The sequence below is a fragment of the Pipra filicauda genome, unplaced genomic scaffold (genome assembly GCF_003945595.2).
Source record: "Pipra filicauda isolate LSUMZ 115617 unplaced genomic scaffold, ASM394559v2 scaffold286_size1242794_pilon, whole genome shotgun sequence".
Classification (NCBI taxonomy): Eukaryota; Metazoa; Chordata; class Aves; order Passeriformes; family Pipridae; genus Pipra; species Pipra filicauda.
The window spans coordinates 1,142,016-1,167,432 of NW_024104405.1; the positions used below are offsets into that span (position 1 = coordinate 1,142,016).

A 25,417-nucleotide genomic window follows, 5' to 3' on the forward strand; every position below is an offset into this window, starting at 1 on the left:
CCCTGACTTTCACAGGGACTATTCAGCAGTTTAAGAATTGTAGGCACCTTACCACTGCTGAGAGAAATCGAACAATGGCTTCACAGCAGGATCAGTCCCAGAGCGTTCCTTGTGAAATTACATACTTTTAAACTGAGAAAAATATATTATTTAGAGGTAATTTTTTTTTCTGCAATTGTTAGTGCTGCTTTCATTTACCGTAAAGGAGCAAGGATGCAAGAAAATGTTGCCACCCATAAGCACTGAGGAAGGAAACTACAGCAGGTTCACCTGCAGGATGGAAGCTCTGTTTAGGATACCTCTCATCTCCATGGGGATTTTTACCTGTCTTTATAGGACTATTTGATGAAAAGGGGAGCTGACAATAACGACTCAAAAGGAAATACCCAAAATAAGGTTTTTGTCTACATCCACTTTATTTGAGAAACACTGAAACACTTCCATTCGCACATACACAGAAAATTCACAGCAGCACTCTTATCAATGTTCAGATTTTCTAGGCCTGTATCCTAGAGGAATTTGAGTCTCCATCTTGGATTTTGAACTCAATTGTCATTTCTTCTATAGTGTACTCTACCAAAATTTGTTGTTCTCACTCAGACACCTATTTCTGATGTGTAGACATCCAGAAAATCACATCTGGTTTGTCTCCACATTTGCTTGTTGAAAATAAGGCTGAAAGAAGCCTTATTTGCATTAAAATCTGGACAGTCATTCACTGCAATTTCACAAAGGCTGAATTTAGTTAAAAAAGAAAGCTAGAAAGGTTCAAGTCTAATGTGAATTAAACTAAGAATCTCCACCTCAGTTAATGTTAGATGCAAACCATAGAAAAGCCACAATAAATAATTTAGATATTGTCAAGCAAAACATGCACTACCTGATAAGGGAACATTTCTTTTTTATTAACCCCTAATGGTAATTAGCTACTTACATTACTAAGAGAGCTTCTCACCTTAAAAAACTTGTACATTGATTTGCTTTGAACAGAACAAACAACAAAAAACCTCAAATCCTGTGATATTGTCAACACTGAGCCTGACAATGCAGAAGCCAGAACTTCTTTGAAGATAATAGCTCCCATTTCCCCATTAGTGTCGTTTAAAAGTTTAAATTCCTACACTGAGATTTTACAAAATTTCTTGGGTTTGTTTGCATGTTTATTTCAGGCACACGCTGAAAGTGGAGACTCAGAACTGTCATTACTTGCTTGCCTAGAAGTCCAGCCTCTCACACAGACCAATTCCAACATCCTTTCAGATATTACACACTTCCTTGACACCCAGAACTATGACCTAGTTGAAAACACCCCAAGTCAGATGTTCTGAGAATCCCATTTATGCATAAAAATACTCTCGTGGCTCCTTCCAGCCACTGGGAGAAAAAAAAAACCAACTGTCTCCAGTAACCACAGAAATCACCTCAATAGAAACATGTGCAATGCACATCAAACATTTTGAAGTCACAGGCCTGTTAGCATTCTGGTCAGGACTAAGTATATTAGGCATCACTCCAACCTGGGTAGCACTAAGGAGACTACTGTCTCGGGGGATATTTGCATAATGAGGTGCCTCAGCAGCCAAGGAGATGTGTACCTGATACTTCAGGACATGTGGTGGGCATATGTGGGAGCACCAGAGTCAGAGATACACACTTCCCATCCTCCCCCAGAGTTGCAGGCAACACCCATGATGTAGGCAAGGCGTGGACAGTCTGCTTTAACTCACATGTGGGTATGGGTAGGGGAAGACATTCTTTTCTCCCTTCTCCTTTGGTACCCAGCTGCAAGGAAATGGCCAGACACAAGTCTGAACACGCAGATCATAGAGTCCTAGAATGGTTTGGGTTGTCAGGGACCTTATAGGCCATCCAGTTCCAACCCTGCTGACATTGTCAGGGATGCCACTCACCAGACCAGGTTGCTCAGAGGTCCATCCAACTTGATCTTGAATACTTCCAGGGATGGGCTATCCACAGCTTTTCTGGGCAACCTGTTCCAGTGTCTCACCATCCTCACAGGGAAGAATTTCTTCCTAACATCTCCTCTCAACCTGCTCTCTTTCAGTTTAAAGCTATTGTGCCTTGTCCTATAACTATCTGCTCATACAAAAAGTCCCTCTCCCTCCTTTCTATAAGCCCTTTTTAGGTCCTGGAAGGTGCTGTAAATTCTCCCCAGAGCCTTCTCTTCTCCAGGCTGAAAAAGCCCAACTCTCTCAGCCTGTCTTTCTATAGCAGAGGTGCTCCAGCCCTCTGAGCATCTTTGTGGCCTCCTCAGAACCTACTCTAATAGGTCCATGTCTTTCTAATGCTGAGGCCCCCCAGACACAGACAGACAAGGGATGCAAGAGATCCCTAGAAACTTCCACGAGGGACATAGCCATTCCAGAATAAGGATGCCGGGTGAAGCCTTGGCACCACTTCTAGTTTTATCTTGAGAAGATCCCACTGGACTGCCTGAGAGGAGCTAAAGAAAGAAAGGAAATTTCAGCTGTAGTCACAATAAAGCTAAAGTATTAGTTCCAGGAATACCTCTACAAAGACCACAACAACAAATGATGGATGTTCCAGAAGAAAAGTACATAGTGTCGTGGGACTATTTTTAATCTTCAATACAAAATACAGTCTAGTGAGTCACTGGCACAGTGAAGCTGTGGTTGCCCCATCCCTGGAAGTGTTCAAGGCCTAGCTGGATGCAGTGTGACTGTGGAAAAGGAACAAAGATAATTCAGGTACTGTCCACTCTAATGCAGTGATCTAAACCCAAGATCATTCTTATTCTCTTTATAACTGATAACTGATACTGATAACATTGTGTTATTTGTAGTTCATATGAGCATTTAGGGAGGTCTTCATTGCCCATACTTTTTCTATGTGTTATTACTCAAGCATCTGGTTGAATTTTTTTTATTTTTTTTTTTAATGCATTAGCACGAATTTGAAGGAAACATGTAGGTGGTGAGCATAATGCTTCCAATTGAACTGCACTAGCAAGCACACACCACAGTAGTTTAGAGATTAAAAATAGGATCATTTGGATGTGTGGATTTGAATATGATTTATGGATCACTTCCAGAGACATTATTGTTGCTTATCATTCAGATGGCTGTAAAAGTGAAGACTGTGAGGGAAATCATGCAAGAGATACATTGCCTGCAGAATGGAGAAAAACATTAAATCTTGAAGTTGCTGATGCAGCAATTAATATTGCAACCTTCACTGCCTCCAATGCACAGAAGAAAAGGGTAGGATAGCCTAGACACCTGCTTCCCATAAATAACTGATTTCAAGACTTAAAGGGAGAGACAGGCTTAAACACTGCACACTAAAGCCCCTTTGCCTTTCATCTTGGAGGAAATGTTTAATTGGTGTAATCAGGAGTTTGTACTCAGGGCTCTCGGGTTGCACTTGCTGAACCTACAGGCCTAAAAGACTGCAAAATATCAGGGCGACCACACGTTCAGCAGGGAGGAGGCTCTGTGTTGTCCTGCTGCTGTGTGACCAGGGACACTCGGTGTCTAAAGATCTCGATTACAGAAGCAATTACAGAGGATCACAACTTTCCACAGCTGAAATTCAGAGGCAACTATTCAGACAACTACAAACATTTTTTAGTGACTTTTTTTTCTTTTGTTGCGTTGGTCCATCCAGAGCAGACTATAAGTGCCAAACAAAAGGAAGTACTGGCAAGTACTGGTTCTCCTTAGTTTGCTTTAAACAGTGGGCTAACTCCACTGGTTTCAGCAAAGCTCACCCTGATTTACAACAGCATAAGTGAGACTAGGATCATGTTGTTCATGTTTTACGTCCATCACTGTGAGGACAAAAAAAAATGAGACCTTTGCTTTGGCATACCCTTTCTGACATGATGAAAAAGGTTGTAAAGCACATTAATTCCTCAAAGCAGCTGATGTGTGGACACAGTCAACTCCATACAGAAACCAGTAGATTTAAATATACATGCAAATACATGCATGCAAATAATTGTCAGAATAAAATCTCAGACGCATTTGACCAGCACATCAATATCCTTACCTCCTTAACGGATGCTGTTTTGCTGAGAAAATGATGGCTCCTTAGCCAACAGTCATGGTTACTCTTAAATAATTTCTTTTTCACCTATGAGTTCATAAAGTTCAAATGAGACTTTTTTAACCTCACACATTTGCTATTTGTGAGTTGGTTAATAAAAGTAATTATCAATATTCTCACAGAACTGGAGTGAAAATTTAAACTCTTTTGTGCGCAGAGAAAAATTGTGCATGTTCACCAAGAAATTTTATTTCTTTTGAGAAATATCCCGATGACTGTAAAGTTAATAAGCCATTTCCAAACTGAGAAAGGGCTTGAGAGAGGGAAATAGACTTTGCTCAAAAACATGAAGTATAGCTGTCTCACAACCAGCTGTGAAGGTCAGAAGTTAATTAAGGAATGCATGTTTGCAAACTTTTAATTAAAGGGGCCAGTGTGCTAAAAGGGCAATCTAAGAATGAAATATAATAATAAGCCTAATTCAGCCTTACTGTAGATCTCCACTGGTGTGACATGTTTGGGAAACTGGAGTACGCACAAAGGGATGGACAAGGTTAATTGTGGTATAACCAGAATTATGGTCATATTATCCATAGTGTGGAGATCAGTACAGGACACAGTACAATACATGAGGATATAAATACACCAAACTTTACTCTAACTGCCTTCCTAGAGCCCAACAGTACAACCCTGATGTGAACTCAAACATTGTCAGTTTCGACCTGCCTCTTCCAGCAAGATCAGGCTCAGCAACATATTATCAATGTGATGAACTCTGGATCTGGTGGATTTTTGGATTAATGAGGACATCCCATCTTCCTGAGGTGTGAAGAGAAGAAGCTCAGAGTAGTCACCCCCTTGTGCAGAGACGGGGAGCAGCACAGTCCCAGCTGCTCGGTAGCAAGAGAGTGGAAAGCAAGTGGCACACTTTGGGAACTCTGTATCTTCAGCTGTACCCAGAGCACACCAGTTCTGCTGGCTGCATTTTAAGGGGCTGTCGTATGACCACTGATCTGCTGGGCACATTTTCCTCAGTTCTGATGCCAACTGAAACAAAAAGTGTACCTCCCTCAGCAGAATGTTTAGAGTTTTGTTCAAATTAGGGTTGAAGTGCTTGGCCAACAGATAGCAAAGGGCTGCACACCCAGCACAGAGGACACAAGACTATCAGGAAGGCTTCCCCCACTCCAAAAAAAAACCAACAAAAAACCCAACCAACCAACCAAAAACCCAAAACAAAACAAACAATAAAACCCCACACAATCAAAACCAAAAAAAAAAAAAAAAACCCACAAAAAAATCCACAAAACAATACAGAAAGTCCTAGTTCGTTTAATTAATTGTCCACTGTCCACTTACTTAAGGGACCTCGTTACAAATATATCCTCATCACAATGACAGGAAATCTATCTGAAAAGTCTGCAAAAAGGCTATTAATGAAGAGAGTTTCTAATGCCTATGAGCTGAAATACCTTTTCACTCCTTTCGCCAGTAGTTCCTGTGGGTCATTTCTGGGGTCAGCAGTGGTGTGCAGAGTAAAGACTCTGCCAGTGCTGGAGAAGGAAAAAAAAAAAAGAAGAAAAAAGTATTTCAGTATTGTCAATCTTTTATCCTTGAACGATACACTAGAGGCTGACATTTAATACCCTAAGGATATAGATGTTTGAAAGCTGGTTATTGTAACAAAGGAAACCATCCAAACTCTGCAAGACCAAATGGATCAGATAAAGCTGACACTGAGATAAATCTGTTTTACATCCATTCTTGCAAAAGTTTTGCTAATCTATGTAGTTATAGCTTTCCTGGAGCAAAAGGAGAGAGGAAAAAAAAAAGAACCCTCCATTACAGCAAGTCAACATGTTGCCCCTATTTGTAATCTCCAAAGTGTAATGTCATGGTTAGAGAACATTTTTCTCCTGGATCTTGGGTGAACTCTACTAAAATGAGAAAGATAAAGAAAAAATTGAGAAAAAAACACAGAGAGTGAGAGAGGGCATGAGGACAAACATGCATGCTCTTTCTGGTTGAACTTCCATGTTAACATAGTTTCTGTTTGTTTAACACATGAATTCAGATCTTTCATAGACACATACTCATCTTCCAACCAGTCAGAAACCTTAACACCCACTCTTCATTATCCGGTATTTATACCGCCAGATTGGACTTTCATATGGAAGCCTGGAGCAATGCTGGTACAGATGGCAAGATGACTCCGAAGAGATTGATGACTCTGAAGAAATACACAGTATTAAGTCAGAAGGTGCAAATGTTAACATTCCAATGCAGAAAAGAAATATTCCTTGCATACACTTCCCAGGTTTGTTTTCTCATGCATTACAAAGAGAAAGAAAAAGCCCTCGACACACCTTGTAGCTGGCAAATGAATGATAAAATTACTTCAGGTTTTTTTGTATGTCAACTGTTCATGCCTCAGGTACTTAACCTTTACTTTAAAAACATGGTTCAGATCCTAGCCTTGAAGGTAGGTGGGAAGAGGGGGGATGGTATTCCTGTAAATGTTTCATTTAACAAAGGCAGTTCTATAAGAAAGTTCAGTGGTGAGACTCTGAATGGTATTTATTGTTTCAGATTTCAGGGCTTCCATACATCTGCTGCCCGTCAAAGGCAGATACCACATTCATATTAAGTGCCCTGTCTGAAAAAAAAAAAAAAAGCAGCACTCTCTTCTCCACGGCTCAGCCTCCAGGATTATGTGAGATGGGAAGCTGCAGGAAGTCAAAGTTCTAATTTGCTGTAAAGATGATCAACAAGAAAATCTCCTGTTATAAAGGGGAAGGGAAATTTTACTTATCTTTCTACATTCATGGATCCAGATTCAGAAAAGCTCTTAACACGTTCTTCTGTGTCTCCATGCTCAGCAAAGTGTCTAAGAACTTAGCTGAAGCAGAGACCTAAAGAAGAACCATTTATATTTACACTAACTAAGCAGCTCATTTTACCAGGCCCATTACACGATTTCTGACTTTATTAGGTCTGTAATGTATATTTCACCCATGGTGAGAAACATGCTCATTCATTTCTTATGATATCATAGTCTTCTCCATGGTAATCTGGTGCTATGTGAAGAAAAACAATAGAAGAGAAAACTTTTCATGCCAAGATGAAGACAGATAAGGAATTATGTTCAGCTGGGTGGGAGAATATATAAGAGGAACAAAACCACTGGTTCTGAGGATCTGATTTATTTAGTATCTGGCATTGGCCATAAAGTGTGGGCAATGAAAAGCGTAGCTGACCTCAATGCCTCCTTAGCAGCAATCAGAAATTCATTTCAGTGTGTGAGCATTTAATTAGCTTCACTGAGTTTACAAGACCTTCAGTCATTTTAAGATACTCGAGGCAACTACCCCACACATAAGATTACCCTGAATCTGGAATGCCAGCCACTTAGGAAGAATGTCTGGAGAGTTTTAATTGAAGGGGATTCCTTTGTTTTTATATCCATTTGATGTGCCATTACCATTTCCTCCACCACTAATTTACACCAAGGGACTCAACTATTCCAAACAATTGTTTTAATCAGTAAATTACAGAAAAACCTTCAAGAAAGTTTAAGGTTGTCTGTGTCTAGGAAAAGTCAAATGGTACTATTAAATTTTTACAGCTAATCTAATTGTTACACAGTGCAGTCACTGTACCACTTCAGGCATCTGGGGAAAGTCATCACTTTCTCCCTTCTTTTACAAAGGACCTGAAATGTATTTGCTGCATGCATTTATTGCACGCATACAGTAAATATATATGGAGTGGGATTAACTAACAGGAGGCAATTACTAATTTTATTATGGCTTCACGAGGTCTGTATATCAAGCTCCTCTCCCTGGCAGGGATGAGGAATTGCTAAATACAGCTAATTTCTGGGCTGATCTTATTTATATACCGGACGCTAATCCTCTTCACATATCTCATGTGCTTCTTTCTTCTCAGAGATATTGTCCCTCAGTGACGTCCTCCTAGCATTTCATTAAATGCCTTCAGCCTCAGTAAATTACAGTGCTTTAAAAACATTGAGTTTAGCATTTAAAAAGAGAGAGAGAGTTTCTGTACGCTGCCATGGGATAAGGTGCAGTGAAAATCCCATACAAGCTAACTGTACTTCCTAATCAAATGGGTGTAACAGATGGCTGCTAGAGCAAGCCATCACAATGGAAATATCTGCAGTTCTCATGGTAACGGAATCTGCCAGGTCTGAGGGATTTGCTGTTTTCCAGGACATCTGAGCTGCAATCTCTTTCGAGCTGTCTAGCAGTCTCAGTCTCGCTCTCTCTCACTCTCTCAGCATGATGGAGATAGAGTTGAAAGGTGGAGCCTGATTTTGCATTCCAGCTGTGATTAAAGACATGCACACACAAATGCACACATATGCACACATACACACACACACACACACACACACAGAATCAATGGGACTGCATATTCATTATGCTATCTAGAACCTCATTAACCACTCAGCCAGAACAGCAAGAAAATTTTAATATTCCTCCGTCTTTAGAGAGGGAAAGAAAGAAGTGTAATGGGAGAGAGGGGGGAGAGAGGAAGATAGCATGTGTGTGGGGAATTAAGATTCATGAGACGTACCTTTTAATAAAGATATGGAGCAATGTTAAAACTAGCAGTTGTTTCCATTTCATGGCAGTATGTCAAGATGACTTAACATAGCAGAGTGAAACATCTGGCCTGAAAAAAAAATAAAATCATTATGTTGAATTTCCAAAACATAATATAGAATCTATGGAAGAAGGAGAAGAAAAAGAAAAAAATATAGCAACTGCGTACCTTAATACTAAGTAAAAGCATGTGACAGACCTCCTGGTACTGTGTAATTAGAAAGGTGATCCTTCTCATAAGGTGTAGGATAGCATAAAGACAAAGAGCTTTAATTATAAATCTAAAGAATTGGGTTTAAATCCATAGGGCTCTCTTAAAAGGTTCTTATATTTCTGCATGCAATTCAGAATCATCAGCAGGAAGAAAATAATCATTCATGAGACTTTAATAAAAGTCCTTTCCTTCAAATCCCTATCAATTTAAAGAAACAAGAAGAAGCATATTGCCTTCTTTGCTAGACTACCTGCTAGAAAGCACACAGAGAGTTGATTCACAGCTGCCTATTCTCTTGGGTATTTGAGCCTGAAGATCAGACAACATGTAAGAATTCAGCCGTGGCTCAAAATGGAAACAAAGACGACTATTCTTAAAGCAATGTGAAATGAAAAACTACAGGCTGTAGACTGCAGACCTTAGCATGCTGATCCACCACATTGTCCTTGAGGGTACTAAAGTTAAATACATGTGACAGCCAAAGAGATGGGAAAAATGCTTTCCAGAATAAAATGACCCAATCTCCTTTTTTTTCATGATGTAGAATAAGCCAGGAAATATAAGCTCCTCAAGTACCCACTCAAGAACTGGGTATTTTAAGATGGTGTTGCCTACCTAATTGTGCACCACTGAAGAACATTTTTATGTAACCTTTTCTCTGCCACAAGTCTATTCCTCTGCAGTAATGACTTCTGGATAAGAGATTTAATTCTTATGTTGGGTTGATTAGTTTCAAATAGATATCTAGAGTTCACTTGCAACAGTTCTGTGACAGGCCTCTTGAGAGGCCTCCAAACCTGTTAACTAGCTAGAAATAGCTGTTGCTGGCAAGAAAAGATGGCTGCAACAACAACAGCTAAATAGAGATAATAGTTTGCATTCAGCACCAAAACATACAGCAATATGAGGGGTACAGACAGTCATGTCTGCTCACAGTGAGCAACGACTTAATCCACAAGCAGTTCCTCACAGTGCAGTAGGGCTCCTCATGCTGCAAGGTGCAGGGTTCCTTAGCGTGAGTTAGCAGCACTCAAATCCATGTCTACTGTCTGCGACTTCTGTGCAAACTAAATAACACATTTATTGTGTTGTTCTTCACCTGACTATGAGAGGCAGCCACCCCTGGACTGACTTTCAAAAGTATGTCACATTCAACTGAGTCAGTAGAAGATTTCAGTTCCTTTCTTAAAATACAGCAGTCATTTGCAACTGGAAAAATGGTGCATAATCGGTTCTGGTTGGGATGAGGGGGTTATAAAAGAACATATACAAGTAGTTCTGTTCATCCTCCCACTATATGAGGTACTGTGTGTCTGTGTTTCCCCACAAAGTCAATTAAGATTCACAATGCCATGGGCACACATACCTTTCTTTATGTTGCATTCAGCACTATTGTAGACACAAATTCTGCAAATACAGCCTCAATGTGGTTGGTTAAAAATTATTTTTCACTCAACTTGGAATACATCTAGGGCTAAGCAGCAACCATCCCAGCCTTAGTAATGATGCAAGAAACCAAGAAACTCTCTTACACATTCTTACTTGATAAAGCAGCCCTCCAAGTAACTAACTGTTCAACATCGTACTGCACTGCTACTACTGTCCTGCTGATATTTATTCAGAGACCAGAGTGTTCCTTGCTGCACGGTTTGTTGAAAGTTCTGACTCAGACTACATTTGTGTGCTGTGCAGTGTGATCAATGGCGCTTCAAGCCATGGAGCCTCACACACAGAATTTATCCATTCCTGCGATCTATTAGCTTCTCCTCAAGCAGCTAATCTTAGCACACACATGAAACACAAGTCTACTTGCACAGAGCTCGCTTCTCTAGACATCATTTCCTTCCATTCAGAAACACTGTGTTGGTAAGTAATTTTTACTGTCATCTGACAACTTCTCTTGCCCATTGTTCACAGATGGTTCACTTATATGCATTCCTTAGCAGGAAGCCTGTCCCTCAACCTGCTCACCCTACTTGCTTTGTGCCTTAAGCACTATGACTCTACCAGATTACCAAGTCTACTCATTTCTGCTATGCTTCTCGAATATGACATTCCTTGGAGATCAGGACAACAAGAAAGCCTCCTTGACTGTCTAAAAGTCTTTCTTTACCCCAGTCAGAGATCGAACATCCGATCTTCAACATTAGCAAACTGTACCGGATACGGCATCTGGGTATCTCTTGCATCCAGTGTCAATCATGCCTTCCTAAAACATTGTCCATCTTGAGCCCTGATACACCCTTTCTGCTGGGATAACTCCATCATGTACCTCTGATGCAGGAGATCTAGTGACTCCAGCAGACCTCACGGTCTACGGCAAAGTTGAAGTGGTCCCAAGCCACACTCTATGGTGAACCTTGTTAATCCTCAAGGTAGATCAGAGGGTTGCATTTCAGTTTTAGGATGTGTTTATGACACACTTTTAACAGCTGAAGCTCTGAGAAGTCCTGAGTTTCTTTCAGTCCCAGATTGCTCCTGGTCCCCAGCTGACTCCAGCCCAGACAAAAAAATCATTGGTACTTAGAATTAGTGGGGTGGTGCAAGCTGGAATCATAAAACTCTGAAATAGACCCTGTTGCTATTTCAGTTCTAATTGCTCTCTTTGCTGCCTGGTTAGCAGACACTTTTCAATCAATTGCTGCATTTGTGCTGACAACACTGAATTACAAGAGTTGCTCTTGTCATTTCTGTGACCTCCATCTTCAATTGTTCTTGCTTTCTGGCCAGGAGCTAAGGGACCTTATTTCTAACACTCACAGCCATAAAGCAGGGAAGGAATCTTCCCATACCCAACAGCCCCAGATTCCGAGTTGCTACAGAGAGCACACTGCAAACCTGCCACTGCACATTAGTTGAGAAGCTGACCTGTAATACTTATGTGGGGATGGAGTCCTGTGATTTGTCATTTTAATGATAACCAAAAAAAACCCCAAAAAACTAAACATCCCCTTTTACTGAAGTTGTCCCTTCCTGGCAATTTCACACAGAGATCCCAGACCCTAAACTCCTCAGCCCCCTGAGCCTTTCCCATCCCCTGCAGGGATTTCACACACTACGATGAATCCGCTCCAGTCAGCAGCTCCTGCAGTCCCGTGCATGCTTCTAACACCTGCTAACAGAGGGGGTAATGGATGAGCCCTGCCCCACCCCTTCACACAAAGTACGGCCTTATTCTTCAGAAACACTGCTCAGAGCAGGATGCTCCATTACTGGACACTCCTATAAATACACCACACTTTCAGATGGAGGAAGCAAGCCTGCTCTAGTAAATATTTTAGCAATGAAGTGGCATGGGGTTCTTAATGCTTGTCGTTTTTCAACATAAGAAGCACTCCATCAGAAGGTGCTCTGCCCTCAAGGGAGAGAATGTGCATTCTCACACTAATGGGACAGCCAGCGGCCAACACCTTATCAGTATTAACTTTCCTTGATAATGTTTGGTTTTTCCTCCACTCCACCACCTAATGTTCAGGAAGCACTTGATTTAATAAGAAAGTTCATAATGTTAAGTTACAGACACCAGGAGAGGGAAGCCTGGTAGACTACAATTGGCAAGCAACAAATTATTAAAAATAAAAATCTTGGTTTTCTCGAGGATAAAAATGTTTTTGTCTTTTTTTTTTTTTTTCTTTTAAAAAGGAGCTTTTGTCTCTGTGGTAAGCTTGGTGGTGAGCTGGAATGCTTGTGGTGATTGAGATGGGGAAAGCAGCAGAGCTTTGGTGGTCTGGAAAACAGTGTGTAAGCAAGGAGTGAGGGCATGCAAGCCTAGATATGGCTCTGCTGACACTAACCTAGTTGTTTTATGGGGATAATACCAATTGCTGAGCACAGTAATGCTGCCAGGACTAACTAGGACTGCCTGTAACACAGGCAAAGAGAAGGATAGTATTTTACAGCACGCCTGAAGTCCAGGCAGAAGAGCTCCATGGCAACATGCAGGGGTCTGTTATTCTTCCATTCACTCTCAAGTGCAGCTCCTGGCATTGATGTGATCTCTATACCATGAGGCACGAAGGATCTTTGCTCCTCTTTATCTCCAAGCTGCCAAGTTGCAGCTCTTTCCTCAGCCTTATCCATCCCTAGAAGTGGGGTTGAGAGAGTAACATGTCTCTGCAAAACTGTTCTAGGATGCCTTATGAGAAAAAAGGAACTCCGGAGGATGGTTTCTGCAGGGCCTTGAAAGATTTTTCTGTGGCAAGAGATATATAACCCCAAACCTGCAATGTGCAAACAGTTGCTAACAGGTTTAACTTCATGCATGTGACGATTTCTAGAAATAAGATATTTCACAGGTATGTGTACACACACACACAAAAAAAATAGTCCTGGATCCATCCCACACATCTTTGCCTGTACTAGTTTGAAAACTGTTTGCAATGACTGGAACAAAGATCATACCGTATTTCCTTTAGATAATGGGAGAGAAGAACAAAAATCAGGACTGTGGCAAGTGCAATATTTCATTCTTTCCCTTGCATACTCAGCAGACTTTGTAATCAAGCTTCCTCACTTGAAGACACCCTTCCTGCAAGTATGGAAATGGGCAGTGTCTGTTTCTCAGATTTGTGAAATGTCATCTTATCAAAGCTGTTATAAAAGAGACAGGACAGAATGTCATCTGCCTGTAGAATGGGAGATGTGTGCTGTTGCTTTCCTGCAGAGGTGACCTTGGACCTCTCTTTCACTTCCAAAGCTTTATGTGTCTTGATCATTTAGATGCTAAGTTTGTAGGAGGAACAGAGAAGCAATTTTTACTGTATGTAAAGTGTACAGCACAATGACACCATCTCAGGTGAGGTAATGTGCCTGTATAAATACTTTTTTTTTTAATGTAAAGCTTAAAACATCTGCAAAGACATCAAAAGAGGAATGAGCATGCTGCATAGTAACACAATGCAGCTGACAACTGGCTGATCTAAGATTACTTGAAGTCCTCTTGCAAGCTTTTCCTCTCACCACTCATCTGTAATGTCATTTGGTCAAATTCTAAACAAACGTGGCACAATACAAAACAAACAGCTGTGGTTCAAAGGGAGCATGCAAGGCACAGGCCCTGGAGACAAAGCCCAGAGGAGAAGCAGAAAATGGCCATTTCTAGCAGGAAGTGTGAAGAACTCACACAATTATCAGAACTGCACTTTTGCCTTTCAAATCTAAGGAACAATGAAGAGCAAGACAGAACACTGAAAGACATGTCCTTTTTTTTTTTTGTCTTTGTATATCCTTTGTAGTAAATAAACCTTCCTATTTCAATTTTTGGCAAGGTGACAGAGTCTAAAAAGGAGTAGGAGAGATAATTGAAATTAACAGGAGAAGAAGGTGCAATTAAAAACAGGCAAAAATTATTCCATAAATAAGAGGTTCCAACTGAAAAAGGTTATTACTCAGATCTTTAGGTTGACACCTGAAATCAAATCACCCTTAATGTGAACATTACTACAGGGGAAAAAAGCCACTGTAGACATTAGGCTCTGGATTATGGAAGAAATGAGGTTTGCTTCTGACCTTACTTTTCATCAATTTAAAACAACAAAGAGATCACAGTTTACTCTTGGTAAGCTAAACTTTCCATAACAGCAAGGGGTTTTCCCTGTTCTTAAATATTCTCCTGCTCTGAACTGGAAGAGGAAGCTGGATTGTTTAGGAAAAGAGTTTCTTCCTGGTCTCAGTTCCTGTTGTGCTTAGCTATTTTCCAGAGGTCTTAATACACATTCATCCTACACAGAGACAAGAAAAGGAAAACATTTTTTACCTGAACAAGAGGCTCTGGAGAAACAAAACTGTCTGGAATAAAAGCTGAGAATCCATGCTTCAGAACAGTTTGCTTGCATTTCTAGTCCAACTAATCAGGCAAGTTTAAGTATTTATATTTCCCATCTAATAGCAGTCCACATTGTTGTAGCTCACAGGAGAGTTTTTGGCGTCCGCCAGTCTAAATAAAATGATTCAAAACTGAATCATTTCCTGCAATTTTATTTCATAGCTGAATGCACACTATAGCAAGATAAGGCCACAAACACATGGGACTACCTCCAGAAAGTCATCTAACCCTCTGGGTTGCTTCAAGTGGAAGCTCTAACTGGCTACAGTAGATTTTGTTATTATTATGGCATGGAAATATACCTGCAGGAGATGGTCAATGACCAGTGGCAGCTGAGACAGGGCAGTAATCACATTGCAACTGGATTTTCCACCTACTGCCAGAGAAGAAAGGGATGCTTCCCAGTCTCTATCTCAGCTCTTTTAACTGAGGGATCAATATCACCGAGACAGAGGGAGAAAGACAAACAACCAGGAAACAGAAAAGTAACTGCGGGCTGCCACACTCACGGAGAGGGGAGATAAAAGCCTGCTGCACTCTGAAATCTAATATACTTACTCACCTGGAATGAGTCTCCTGAAAAGGGCAAGCCTGCTCAACATCCTCAGCCAATACCCCCTTCCACAGATGAAGCACCAGTATTTGGAAAGCTCTAGCCTTCTTAGGCTCATTAAAATCTAACTAGCATTTACAGCTCACATCAAGATGAGGCGTCAGCAGAAGCAGGACCCTGTAAATTACGCTGTGTAACCAATGTGCTACAGAACAGTCTCCATTCTCCACGAGACATACGCTTCTTTTGAGGAGCAGGTAAGGGATGTGTTGTCTTACTTGTTACATGAGACAAAAAAGTACGCTTTGGGTGCTGAAGACGCTTCTGAGAAAGCAATCACTGAACAACATCTCAGCAGAAATAAGATCTGCTAGAAGACCGAAGTTTCAGACCAATGTAATGTGCCTTTAAAAAGTACCATGTCTATACTGCTGTACTGCTTACTTTCTGAAGCTAAGCCAGAGGGATGTACATAGTAAGATCTTTGTCTCATTTCAGGGAGGATACAGGATAAAGATTCTGTGCCAGTAATCTTCCCTGGATTAATGGTTTCTCTTTTATCTGCTGTATTTCTGCTCAGATGTCTTTGCTCTGAATGAGTCAGTGGAATGCAAATGATGAGTACAGTCAGTCTGAAAATATTTAAATCTAGCTTTCTACTGCACTGCAGGTTTGTGGAAAAAAAAATACACACATATAAATATACATGCAGAATAAAGGGCAGATGAAAATTACAGGTATATCAATAATGAAAAAAAACCTAAACCACTGGGGGGGTCAAATTGACAAGAAATTCATTTTTCTGTTTCTCCTTACTTTCTTTTCTTCTCTTTTTTTTTTAATTTTTTTTTTTCCCCACAAATATCAGCATTTAGATGCTTGCTATGAATGGGTGAGTAAAATCTGCAACACTCCTTTTCTAAGCCTCAGACACTATACAAAAACGTATCTGTTAGAATAGGAACTTGTTTTTGTTCAGGTTGCTAAACGCCCTATCTTTATTATCCCCAAAAGTATCTTCCCAAAGATAGCATTCTTAATCCTGACAAAGCAGAAACCAGACAGTCTAGGCATGATTTCTTTGGATTTTCTCTCTTTCCTTCTTCTATAACATATTTTTAAGATAAGACTGGATGTGGCACTTAGTGCCATGGTCTAGCAACTGCAGCAATAATGGATCAAGGGTTGGACTTGATGATCTCGGAGGTCCCTTCCAACCCAGCTGATTCTATGATTCTATGATTTCAGGTTTTTTCATCCTGTTGGGGTGTGGTTCCTCTCCTCTTCTTCTTAGGGCATAGGTTTCCCCATAGCAAGTGACAACATTCCATAAGCAACCAGGTTAGGGGGGTTTTTTGAGTTGCATCTCTGTTTGAGAAGCCAGGAGAGAACTCATGGGATTTTGTCATGGTCTTCAGCAGGAACTGTCCTCAAGAGGTGGCTGCCCACAGGGTTTTTACAGTATCTAAACAGCAGCACAGAGGATCTCCAAAATCTGGAAGGAGGAATTGGAAGGGAAAGACTGGATAATTTCCTGGGCTTTTGCAAATTTTGTGAGAGTTGCCTTCAACACACAAGGCTCAGTAAAAGACCTGTCCTGAAGTAAGCAGCACCTTTCTGATTAAGGATGCTGTAAAGAGTAAACTCTTCATCAAGAAAGAAAACACCAGCATTAACTTGGTATCTACTACTGTACTTAACAAGAAATTAAATAGCATCATAAATTGTGCAATCACAATCATTTGCAAGAGAATATTAAGCCCTCTAGCCCATCATAAAAGAAATTCTCCTTCTGAAAAGCTGCCTATAAATACAGCTGCAAAAAAACAAATAAAACAAAGATTCATATTGTCTACCCAATCCATGTGGGACTTAAGAATTAGTTAACAGGAGGGATCTACTTTTAACAAAAAAAGAAGATATTTCTATTTTGATGGCTTTGTAAGAAACCACCTTTTCTAAATTTTCCTTAAAAATTAATTTTGTAAGACTTTTATATTGAATTTGTATTAAGCATTGAATTTTCAAATGTCATTTTTAAAAGTCTTAATTCACAACAGGTCTGGTTTTCAAAACAAAAAAATAACTTAGTTTTCCATCAGTTTTCATTGAAAAAAAATAGAGAGGATTTCCTGAAGAATGGAACCAGCAGTTTTCAAAACACATCTTTTAAAATGGTAGAATATTGACAAAAATTAAATTTTCAGGTGAAACATCCAGATGTCCCATAAAATAAGCCTTTTTTTTTTTCTTTTGTCCTCCTGTTCCCAATAAGAGGAGACACTTTCAAACCTCTGTAGTGTGTTTTCAGGTCTGTTGGAGCACTGCACCACCACAGGACCAACAGCTGGGTGTGAGGAGCAGGTCTGTCATTGTGCAGTTCTCACAAGAACACCCAACAAACTCTTCCAAAGAACTGTGAAACTACATTCTGCCCTGTTATGTTGTGATTAACTGCCACCCAGTAATGCCCAGAACTTCTTCCAGGTCTTCCTGAATGATGGATGACTAAGGTACTTCTGGTAATTTTCAAAACTTCCACAAATGTGAACCTCAGAACCAGGACAGCTTAAGCAAAAGGACAACGAGAAATCAAAACCTACCTTTGCAGTGGAACCACACATCTGCTCTACAGAGGAATTAATGAAGGAAAGGAATCACTGTGGCCATTTTTACACTGAGGACAAGCTAATGACGACCTTCCTCCACAGGCTAGCCGGGTCATTCTGCAAGGCTGGTGCCATCAGCTTTGCCAAGAAAGCTGCCCATAAGCAGGGGGATCAAGATCTATCTGTAATTATGTTTTGAATCAAACTAGCTAGTCCCTGCTACCATGAAGCATCCTAATGACATTGACAGCAATCCCCACAAATTCACTAGTCTCACAACAGCCACATTTGTTTCAGCAGGACAAGGCTCTGCTATGTGGACAAGGAGCTTGCAGCCTCAGATTTATACTTCAGATGGCTTTTATCTGTCTTTTACAGTTTCCTGAAAACCACTTACAAAGCACGACTCACTTCAGCTTACAAGACTGCTTATACCCATGAGCATCTGCTTCAGTTATAGGTAAGAAAACGAGACGTTTTTTGGTTAACCTGCCAACAAATTCCTGTGTGAGACTGCTGCTTCCCCACATTGGTGGCCAGACTTCCACTGTCATCACCTGAATATGATCTCCATCTTGCAATTTATATAGTATTTACAGTGTTACAGAAATGCACAGTTGAAATGCAATTATTATTCTTATCTCATTGGAAAGACTGCATGCATTTCCCTCCTTGAGATCATCTTCTCCAGGGAGTCATTTAAAGTAAAACTCTCGCGTTCTGAAAACATGTCTTCAGCATGAGATCTGAGTATTTTCTGTCTTGGACACAATAAAAGCAAGAAATTGAATCAAAGTGTATTCCTAAAACGATATACTTCTCTTGCCCACTTCTCTCTCTTTCCTACACAAATACAAAACCCTGGAAAGTGCCAATTTTCAAACTCACTATACAGCATGAAACAATATTTAGAAGCATGGTGCATAATACAGATACTCTACAAATATGTTCAAACAAACAAAAAATTAGCATTTCATGGCTAGGAGAGCATATTTTTTAGCCCAGTCTTTAACTTAATAATTCCTTCCCAGGAAAATTCAGCCTATATGCTATTAAATAGTTCCTAGAGTCCTAGGTCAAACCAAGTGAGAAAATGAATAGGCCCATTCATGCTTCAGACAGGATAATTCTGGTAAAACTGGTGCTGACAGTGTTAAAGAGCAGTGATGGAGGAGTCTAGCCTTGTCATTCTAGTTGTGACCATGAGTGACAAAAAATGTGTTTCCTTTGCCAGTGAACTGATCTTTCGAGTTTGTACAACCTAAACCGTGCTTACGTCATTTGAAATTCAAGGGAGTGAAAATTCATGCACTCAAGTGCATGCTTTGTTTGAGCCTGCCATGAGTCTAGCACAGCAAAATGTACGGAAGAGCTGGTAATTTTAAGGTGCTAAAATAAGAAGGGTGGTACCAAAGTGTGAAACCAACCCGTGGTCTTACCCACGCACTGCCTCTGCCTCCAAACTCCTCTGTGATCCTAGATCACCTGATCTCTAAATACTGTGGGTCCTTACCTGCATTGGGGCGCAGTCTGCCTAGTGAGTGGGTTCACTTTGGAAATGGTCCTTTGGTGCATGCCCATATCCTCCTTGTTCTGCAAAGGGAACCTGTGGAGCGGGGAGGAATCTCCAGGTAACAATGCAGAAGAAGTAATACAAAGCAAAAAGACTAAAGCAGCAATCATAAAGAACCAGGAAAACTGTCATAGACTAAAGCCCATTCTCAGTTGCAGCAATATCCCTCTGCCTCAACCCTTGTTTTAAATCATGCTAAGTATCAAAGAAGCATTTTTCTCACCCAAATAGAATTCCATTTTTCCTTAGAAAGGCACTAAATCCAATGAATTAAACATTATCTTTCACAACAACAAAGAGAAATTAGTATCTCCTCTTACTTTCTTTTTCAGCCGGGCAAGGTAGGGACTTCACCCCAGACAGACAATGCAAATAGCTCCCATAGGTATTTCCTTCACCACTCCTTCAGAGGCACCATATTAAAAGTAAACTAATGCTGTAGGCAGCTTCGGAAAATGACTTCAATGGTATTTATTGCTTTGATAGGGTCAGTGCACAGTATGTGCATGTTGCCTTTTAAACATATGTTTCAGGCAAAGAATCAAAGCTAATTTCAGTGTGTGAAAAGCAAGCAGATTTCATTACTGATTTTGACTTTAACTTCAAAGTGATAAGGATACTGGATGTAGGTTCTCAAAACTAAATGTCCAAATGGGAATTTATGATGTAGAACTTCAGCTTTATCATCCATGGGCTTCAGTGCAGAATGAAGAAAGAAATTCTCTGCTTCCAGGAATCTCACGGTTAACCCACAAGCCAGCTGACTCTTTTTCCCTCTCTCTAATTCTCCCTGCAGCTATTTCCTCTCCATGACATGTTAAAGCAAGAATGGCCATTGGCATTAACCACTTTTGGCATCCAAGTAGTGAATATGAAAGAGATCTGATTTTTTTTTTCCCATCACTACAATGCAGCCCCACTTTGACTCTTTGCAGAAGTGTCAGCAGAATTCATAACAAGCTCAACACAATCTGAGTTGCAAAGTACAATAAAAGACCTGCTGGTAAGTATTTTTTGTTTTGTTTTTAATGAGGATTCCTCTCATACTATTGCAACAGACCTAGTTCCCAACTTCAGGCAGCAATGTGTAATAACCCTTCCTACGTGGTGCATGGAAGGAGGTGGACCTGTAAAATTATTAAAAGGCTGTAGGTGTAAGCAGCAAGAAGTGAACGAATGAAGGCTTTGTCCAATGTTTTGCACAAGATCAGATTCAGGATAGACTATCACTAGTGGTAAAAGCCAGAAGGTTTAAACCCAGTAGCCTAAAGATAGGTATCTAACTCAGGCTTAGATAACTAAGGTGACCACATTTTCCGGAAGACACTTTGAGTACCTATTTAACTTTGAAAGCAAATGTAGCTAATTCACTACTGAAGAAAAAGCTTAGATATCTGTAAAAATTCTTACATTAACATGTATAAAAATGCATATACACATTCAACTAGTAAGTATATATACATGTGCATATACATACTTATGTACACTGCTGAATCAAGACTCCAGGGAGCCTAATTTGCACAGTGAGTGAGCTACCACAACTTCACTTCGAGTCAAAGAAAAGTACAAGATTTTGAAAATAATCAGACCTTTTTTTTTAATGCTCCTGTCCACAAATACAGATGTGCACTCAGTTTTGTAAGGTTTTGTCCAGGTCTGTTTAACAGCACCACACTCCCCTAGGTTCAAATGACACCTCTGAAACAACTGGAGCAGTACATGACACCTCTTTATTATCATCTCAACAAGAATGATAACAACCTCCTCTGTTTGGTGAAATACCCATGGGAATTTTACCCAATTAAGTGAGGATAACATTATCTTTCATGATTTTAGCTGGCTGTCTACCATTTCCATTGTATACTTGGTAGTCAGTTACAAAGGACGCAATATCCACTGAAGGAAAATGTACAGACAAGGGGTTAGTCATTTCAAGAGTGGAGAAAGGGAGGTAGAAATCGAAGGAAGAAAGAGAAGGATGACACAGTGCAATTGCTCAGCTTAATAGCACAGCTGCTTAAACAACTGAATAGCAATCAACGGGTTAGTATTCAATCCAAGTTTAGATCGCATTGAAATCTATTAGAATACTGCATATAATGAATGACTCTTACTTATTTGGTATTCTATCTTGGAATTAATCAGCTCAGTTGTTATGCAGGGGGAAAAAATTAAAAAAAAAAAAAAAGTCAGTGAGTAGACAGGCCCAAAACAAGAAAAACAACCACCTTGATTTCCCTGGTGGTTCACAGCCTCACAGTACTCAACAACACAGGCTGAAGCTGAACACTGTGAGAAACAATGCAAGTTAGAGGTTTCATGGCTGTTGGGGAAGCAACCAGGTTTTGCTCACGTACAGGTTTGCTCCATCCCTTCCTGGCTCTCGCAGTGCTCATAGGGTTGTACCATCTGCTGGAGCACAATTCAGAGGTAGCTTTAAAGTGATGATGATAGCTCTGGGAAACGATAATCTTTGGGTCATAGAAAGATGTACTGCAGTGTATAAATAAGATAACTGAAAGTGCTGAGCAGGGCATGTTTGCATTATGAAATGTACTTTCTTTTTTTCTTGTACAAAACCTGCTTTGAAAGCATGGGGAATGCAGCAGGATTGAAAACCAGAAGGAAAGCAACATAGCCCCAGAAGCTGCACAAAGGAGAAGAGGGATGCAGGAATGGTAAGCTGTAGTATTATTGACTGAGGAATGATAAAAGAGGAAGGAATTCAACAGTTACATCTCTTTCGCTTGGTGCAATGGCATGAGATCAAAGGCTTACATTCACATTAGCCCAGAATAATGCATACTCCATAAATGATGCAAAGCTAGGCTACATTCCCAGGAAGTGACAATGCCTCAAGATGCCCCTTTGCTAAGTTTAGGTCAAGGCAACAGGCTCCTGCATATTAAATCTTTTTCAAAGCACACAGACATAGTTAAACCACTGGCCATGGAGATAGACTGCATTCAGGACAGGTATGATGTGCTCCATCGGCTTCTACTTTTCCAAATGTAGTCAATTTTCATTCATTTCTTTTCCAATTGCTCTTGCTATTTCAGAGGATCCAAACTGTCCACCTAAGCACAGAGAAGCTCGGGCTAAGAAGCTGGATTTGATTTTATTTGTTTAAAAACAAGTATGAGAGAGGAAAGCATTAGAAGATAGTCAACTCAAATTCCAGAGGTGTGGGTCAGTCCCACCTCTGCACTGGCCACCTCTGTGACATCGATCAGCTCACTTGGGACAATCCCTTTAATGACTGCAAAGCAAGAAAAAGGTCAAATGGTTCTTGAAACCCCAGGTTTCATGAGATACATTTGTCAAAGCCACCTAAAGATTCAGAGCAGTGATGGTTGTACCTTGATTCCTGGGGGATCCAGCTATTGTAGACACCTTAAACAAAACACCACTAGGACACATCCATATCATAAATTCCTCTAAGAAACCTTAACCTCCGGGACTCTGTATTCCACTAGTTAAATGGAGATGAATAATTATTTTCCTCACCTTTCACGGTTTGGTTAGTGCAGGGATGCGTTGCCATACCAACAGCGATCCAGCCTGGCCATAGGACAGGGCTGGAAGTGTGGAGGTGCACACATCCCAGGCCAAGAAAAAAATTCTCCTCTGTCCCTCCCTGCTTTCTTCCCTCCCTGCCTCCCTCCCTCCTCTCACTGGAAGAGAAGCAGTTTCTCTTTGTGAGAGAGCACAAAGAGGAAGAAAGAAAAGGAATTGTCCATCAAGCTCAGCAGAGCCTCAGGGGCTTTCAGCAGAGGATGCCACAGCCTATGAGGACAGTGCTGAAGACTGATTTTAAAAGGACAGTTCAACCCTATCTACATTGAACTGCCTCCAGCAGCCCCCAGCCTGTGAAGAACATGTATCACTGAAAGACTCACTGACATCTTCTCTTGTTTTTCTTTCCACAGATCAACACTGCTTCTCACTCCCAGGGAGAGTGAAGTCCCTCGCTATTCCTCTGCCCAGTGCCACAGCCCTTGGTGTACTGCCGGCACCCAGACCCTTACTGGGAGTTGTGGTGGGCACTACTGGTCTGGTGGGGTTTCTGGGTCCTTCTTTACTTGCCAAAAACGTCAGCAGATCTGTAAACGTTACTTCATGGAAGATGTAACAGATACATTCATTCCCTGCCAGTGGCTGTAAATCCAAACAGTGGCTGCAGATCCAAACAGAGGTTCTAGCCAGTACTGGAGGAAAATGAACCACGTAGACAGTGCCAAATCTGTGTCCCATTCCAGACACCCTTTCCAGGACACCAGAACCAAAAAGGGACTGTCAAAAAGCACAGAGAACAAGTTGATTATGAGAGGAGACTGGAAAGCATATGAGAGAGCCACAGAAATGTCTCATCTAAGGGCAGAAACAATAAAGTTGTGTTTATATTTATGTACATATATATGTCTCTGTGTGTGTATACAGTAATTAACAGTGTGGAAAAAATAGAATAGGACCTTCCAGTCACCTTTTCCCCTAGTATAAGAGGAGAATGAGTGTAAACAAGAATGGAGCAAGTCAAAATTACAACAGAGCTATTAGACAACACAGCTATTTGGTATCCCAGACCACACAATCCCACTGAGACTACATGTTCCATCATGCTCAAAAACAGAATCAGAGATCTTTGAATATCTAGAGGTACAATTATCTATTAAAAGTAAACAAGCCTCAGGGAAGTGTAAAATCCCTTGGAGTGCAGGAGGATAGGAAAACATCCATTCATCAGAGAGAATGACAAATCATCTGTGAAATGAGTAATCTTCAAGTACATGCTTAGGTATCTACTTCGAGAGGTGTTGACATGCATTTACCATAAGAAAGACCAGGTCTTTATGTCACTGAGCCTGTGTTGGCCTTTGGAGACAGAGGTGCTAAACCAAGGTAGCATGGAACAGTGAAGTGAGAAGAAAGGAAGGAATTGGGTGAATTAAGACTATTGCTGCAGTTTAAGGCCCTCCCCTACCCATGACATACTCTTTGACCCTGTGTGGCCAATCCATCACTGCCAGCTCTTTGAGTGGGACTGTTCACCAGGCAATTCCTCTTCTATTCACCACATGACCCACTGGCAAAGGGCCCCTTCACCTTGCACCTATTCCTCAGCCCTCTCTCCTCACCTGCCTGCCCCTACCTCTGCTCTTACAGTCTCAGATCTTCCCCATATCTTGTCCAGTCCCAGTTTTCACTGCAGGTGGGTATTTTCCTCATTGCGCTTTTTGACCGGACCAGCATCTCAATAAAAAGAGGAACTCTTGGTCCATCACCACAGCTGATATAGCTGTCCACCCTTGACTCACAGCCCTTTCTCTTCATCTCCCTGTGACCTAAGGTGTTCGTCTTTCACTCACCTGACAGTCTCTCCATTTGCTCTGGCTCTTGATCTACAAGACCAAGCTGGTATATTTCTCCATCTTCCCTCCCTCAGGCCCCACATTCTGTGGTGTCCTGATCTTCAGACTATAATGATGACAATGAGTGAAAGAGTTTGACACAACTAATGCAGTGAGAGCTAAGTGAAGAGAGTAACAAAGTTATACACCTATGTTTAATATCTTCATAAGTGACCTGGAAGACGGGATCAAGTGTACCCTGACAAAATTTACTGGTGATGCCAAGGTGAGTGGGGAAGTGGGTACTTCCAAAGGGAGGGGCAGGGAAGCTGCAATGTGAGGAGAGGCTGAGTGAACTGTATTTGTTAAGCCTTGAAAAAAGGAGGCTTAAGGCAGACCTTATCACCATGTTCCAGTGCTTAAAGGGTGGCTGCATAGAAAATGGATAATGGGTACAATTTACTCCTGGGGAGGTTCCAATTAAATATAAGAGGAAATTTTTTTCACAATGACAACAATTAGCCATTGGAATCATCTCCTCGGGGAAATGGTGGTTTTCCCAACACTGGACACTTCTAAGATTCAGCTGGTCCATGTGTTATGCCATCTTGTCTAGATCCTGCTTTTGCCAGGAAAGGT

General features: G+C 40.8%; 2 long non-coding RNA genes across 2 annotated transcripts; one reads left to right on the forward strand and one right to left on the reverse strand.

The window, feature by feature from the left end:
- Window positions 1-2,258: 2,258 nt before the first annotated feature.
- LOC113984507 lies at window positions 2,259-6,180 on the reverse strand. The gene is made up of 3 exons (XR_003539528.2): window positions 6,123-6,180; window positions 5,502-5,582; window positions 2,259-5,076 (listed from the first exon to the last, which is right to left on the reverse strand). It is a non-coding gene; the product is annotated as an uncharacterized LOC113984507 (long non-coding RNA).
- Window positions 6,181-20,382: 14,202 nt separating this feature from the next.
- Window positions 20,383-23,524, forward strand: LOC120323556. Its single transcript, XR_005564104.1, has 3 exons — window positions 20,383-20,433; window positions 22,023-22,108; window positions 23,360-23,524. It is a non-coding gene; the product is annotated as an uncharacterized LOC120323556 (long non-coding RNA).
- The last annotated feature ends 1,893 nt before the right edge of the window (window positions 23,525-25,417 follow it).